Genomic DNA, 4,941 nt, shown 5'->3' with positions numbered 1-4,941 from the left:
TAGACTTCTACTTTATACAGAAACCTTCATTACTAGTTTTTCTGTTACTTAAGATATACAAGGTGATTCATTAAGAATGTCCAATCTCTGAGTTGTAGATTCTTGGCCTCAAGATATTAAGATTTAACCCAAATCACTTAAACAAAATGTGCCTCGTTACTGGGTTACAGGGTGTTTTATTTAAAAATTTAATATCTATTTTTACCCAGTGCTTTAAAACTATCTGGCATATCCTTGTTATACTTGGCAGAAAATGTAGGCACTGTACGTCTTACTAAATTATCATAAATAAACGTTTCTGGCTACCACCAGAAGCGTACGACAGCGGATAGTGAATGGTTTATATCACAGCGCTAACAGGCCTTATAGGCCTACGGATTCTAAATTCTGGATAATATTTCTTCATGCTTTTCGGTCCTCTGTACTATTTCTCCAGTCGTTCACCCCGATTTCTTCTAAATCCCTCTCTGCAGCCTCCAACCATCTCTTCCTTGGGTGACCTAGTCTCCTTTTTCCCAATGCTCTGTCATTCAATATTCGTTTGACGTTTCTACTTTCTGGAATTCGAGTAATATGTCCCAGCCATCTAACTCTTTGGGCTCTTATTTTTGTCGTTATTTTTGGTCTCCCATACATCCTCATTACTTCTTCATTTGTTCGTCTCCTCCAGGTTTTCTCCGCTATCTGTATACCTCCAAAAATATTTCTCAGGACCTTCCTTTCCCATATCTGTATCTTCTTCTCTTGTTGATTTATTACCCACGTTTCGCTCGTATACAACACTGTGGGCCGTATTATCGTTTCGTACATTCTGATTTTCGCGTTTATTGATACATTTTTTGCTTTTAATATCGTGTTTAAGGCACCCACAACTCGACTTCCCTTCAATAATCTTTTATCTATTTCTTTTTCTTCCCTTCCAGTATTGGTTACAGTCACTCCCAGGTATTCGAATTCTGATACTTCCTTAAATTTATATTCATCTCCTTCTTTCATTTTTATATAGTTATCCTCTTTATTTATATCTCCTTTCATTACCATGTATTGTGTTTTTCCTTGGTTGATTCTTAATCTATACCGTTTTGCTTCCGCTTCGAACTTTTGGAATATTTTTGGAGATGTTCCTTTGTTCTTGTTAGGATGACTAGATCATCAGCGTAAGCTATAAACTGCTGTCTGTTGTTAAATATGGTACCGCTTGTACTAATTTTTATCCTTCTTACTATGTGCTCTGGTACCAAGTTAAATAAGTCTGGATAGAGGGTCACCCTGTTTCAGTCCTTTATTCACTGTGAATTGTTTTGAAAAATTTCCTTCCATTGTTATCCTGTTTTTTGTATTGTTGAGAGTCTTTCTCACTAATTTAACTAGCTTTCCTGAAATACCTAAGGATCTCATTGCTTCATATAGCATATCTCGGTCTACTGAGTCGTAAGCCTGTTTAAAGTCAATGAACAACATGTGTAGTCCCAAATTTTGTTCGTAGCTGTTGTTCTGTATTAGTTTTAATAAACATATTTGATCTGTTGTTGATCTTCCTAGTCTAAAACCTCCTTGGTATTCTCCAATGATCTTATTTACCTCCTTTTGCAATTTATTTCGGATGATTTTTGCAAGTATTTTATAGGCCACTTCTAATAGCGATATTCCTCTATAATTTTCGCAACTTGTTTCATCACCTATTTTGTAGATTGGACAGATGAGTGCATTGTTCCATTGTTGCGGCATTTCCTCTTTTTGCCAGACTTAATATTAGTCGGAAAATTTTTTCTTGCAGCTTTTCTCCTCCTGCTTTAAAAATCTCTGCCGGAATTCCGCGTTCTCCTGCGCTTTTGTTATTTTTTTGCTTCAATATTGCTTCTTTTACTTCTTGTAGTGTAGATTCTTCTTCACGTTGTTGTTCTGTGTTATCATGTTGATGTTGTTTTATTTCCTGGGGTTCTGCTTGTTTATTTGCATTTAATAGTTCTTCAAAATACTTCGCCCATCTGTTCAATTTTTCTGTTGTTTCTCCTAAAAGCACACCGTCTTTACCTCTACAGTAACTTGTTTTACTCTTTACAATTCCTCGGGATTTTATTACTTCTTGGTAGAAATTTCTTATTTCCTTGTTTATGTATGATTCTTCTACTGTTTTCAACTGTTTGTCAAGATTTTCTTTTTTCTGCAGATTTGTTTTACTTCTCTTCTTGTCATTTTATATTTTTCTGTAGTATCCTGTGTATTATTTTTGTCTTTTTCTATTTTTGCTTTATTTCTACGTATCAATGCTATTTTACAATCCTCGTCAAACCAGTCTCTTCGTTTCTCTGCTTGTACTTTTCCTAGACATAGTTCCGTTGCTTCTTTTATTTATCTCTGCCACAAATCTGTTTGCCGTTTTTTCTTCTTTAAGTAATTCTATCTTGTATCTTTCTTTTGCTGTTCTTGGATTTCTTGACAGCTCTTGTTTAAGTTTGGCCATCGTTAGAATATGATCGCTATTGGTATCTGCCCCTCTGTAGCTTCTGTAATCGGTAATTGCTCTGATATGTTTACTTTCTATTAATACTTGGTCTATCTGGTTTTTTGCCCTTCCATCTGGAGATATCCAAGTTATCTTATGAATATCCTTATGGTCAAATCTTGTGCTTACAATTTTCATTTTATTTTCTGTTGCAAATTCAATTAATTTTTTCCCATTTTCATTTGATTCCTTATGCAAACTTTTCCCACCCGTTATACTTCTGTAAATCTCCTCTTGCTATTTTGGCATTCATATCTCCTACGACTATATCAAATTACTTAGCTTCTCATAGAAGTTTCTAGGTCTTTTTCTTCAGTGGGGGCATGTGCATTAATGATGCTAATTTTTCTGTACTTTCCTCTTATTCTTAAATAACATAATCTATCTGACATTGCTTGGAAGTCTATAACTAATTATCTGTTCTAGAAACTAGAATTATCTGTTCTTATAGAAATAATTCTTTGAAGTGCTCAATCCATCTGCTTTGTATTGCGTCACTGCACTGGTACTATTTGTCCGTTTTTATCCCTACACATCGTCAGATGTGGTTTAAGGGGGAAGTCTACTGTGACAAGGGGAAAAAACAGACCGATTTTCCGGATTTTTTTTCTAACAAAATATGACTCATACATTAAATTAAATTAAACCATCATCTTTATTATACAGTGATGAGCGTGCTAATAACCGGAAAAATAGCGCAAAAGTTGTGAGATAAAAAGAAATGAAACTAGTCGAGCTGGGAGATTTAGTGATATTAACATATAAATTCACATTATATTGATTGTTTCCCACCTTTATACGTATCAGAGGATTATGTCAACTAAAACTGTCACTGTGGCAGTTGCCAAACTCGTCCGATACGTCTAAAGGTGGGAAACAATCAATATAATGTAAATTTTTAGGTTAATATCGCTAAATTTCCCAGCTCAACTAGTTGCATTTCTTTTTATCTCACAACTTAATACGTTTTTCATCTTTTGTGTTATTTTGCTGGTTATTAGCGCGCTCATCACTATATTCAGTATTTGTAAAAAAATTGGCAAGTCGAAATATTCAAAATGGCCGTCGTGGCACTTTTTTTTAGGTGCCCAAACGGTGTACATGAAATCTCACGTCTGGGTGATCTGAAACAAAAAACAAAATATGGTTATCATCTACATAGTATTGACTCGTCTGACGGAGAATTTTTTTGATATCGTTTTTTGTTTAATTGTTATAAACAATAATAACATCAAATTTGGCAAAAAAATAGAAAATAATTTCAAGAATTTTTTTTCGGCGCCAAATTTTTTTATCGACAAAATCCTCCGTCAGACGAGAGTCAATACTATGTAGATGATAACCATATTTTGTTTCAGATCACCCAGACGTGAGATTTCATGTACACCGTTTGGGCGCCTAAAAACGGACCTGCGCTTGAAGGAGTGCCACGACGGCAATTTTGAATATTTCGACATGAATTTTTTTACAAATACTGAATATATAATAAAGATGACGGTTTAATTTAATTTAATGTACGCGTCATATTTTGTTAGAAAAAAAAATCCGGAAAATGGGCCTGTTTTTTCCCTTGTCACAGTATACTTTCCCATTAAATTATTGTCTTGCCTTTTTCTAATTCCCTGATATTACATCACCAAATAAACAGAAGACCAATCAGTTGAAATAAAGATACGTGCAAAACCTTTTATTGTTCTTATCTTCCTCCAAAACGGTCATTACCGTGATCGACATTCTCGATTTGGTTAGTACTACGGAATCACTTTTTGTATAAGAAGAGTAGTATATTTTTCGTTGTAAATAAAATGGACAAGTAAATAAGATATCCTTAAACAAAAAGTCAAATTCATAAACAAATTTTATTTGTTGATTTGGATTTTATAAAAATCAAAGATGAAAACAAAGTTAAAAATTTTTATTATTAAAATAGTACAGCAGTAAATAAATAATTTTTGTTTATACTTTGATAAACATGCAACATTAGATATTAAAATCAAATAAAAAATACATTTTATAAATGCAACAATAAATATTGCGTTTCAAATTTATCATGCAGGACTAGGCTAAAGAGCATAGACGCAAAATTTCGGACCAATGCTTTTTAAATGCATTCATTTTTTTATCCTGAGAAAGCTAATATATAAATATTTTTGAAAAATTTAAACGCAGAATGAAAGATTACATTATCGAGGGCCGAAAGTCCCTGAGAATAAACAAAAAAATTCTTTTGAATGACACATTTGAAATTAAAAATCACTAAATTTTCTCTTTTATTTTCACCCCTGTAACTTATTAAAATAAACATTATAGAAGTTTTCAGGAACTTTCGGCCCTCGGTAATAATGTAATCTTTCATTATGCGTTTAAATTTTTCAAAAATATTAATATATCAGCTTTCTCAGGATAAAAAAATTAATGAATTTAAATTCAGGAAT

The sequence above is a fragment of the Diabrotica virgifera genome, chromosome 3 (assembly GCF_917563875.1).
Source record: "Diabrotica virgifera virgifera chromosome 3, PGI_DIABVI_V3a".
NCBI classification, from domain to species: Eukaryota; Metazoa; Arthropoda; class Insecta; order Coleoptera; family Chrysomelidae; genus Diabrotica; species Diabrotica virgifera.
Note: the sequence above shows the minus strand (reverse complement) of the source record.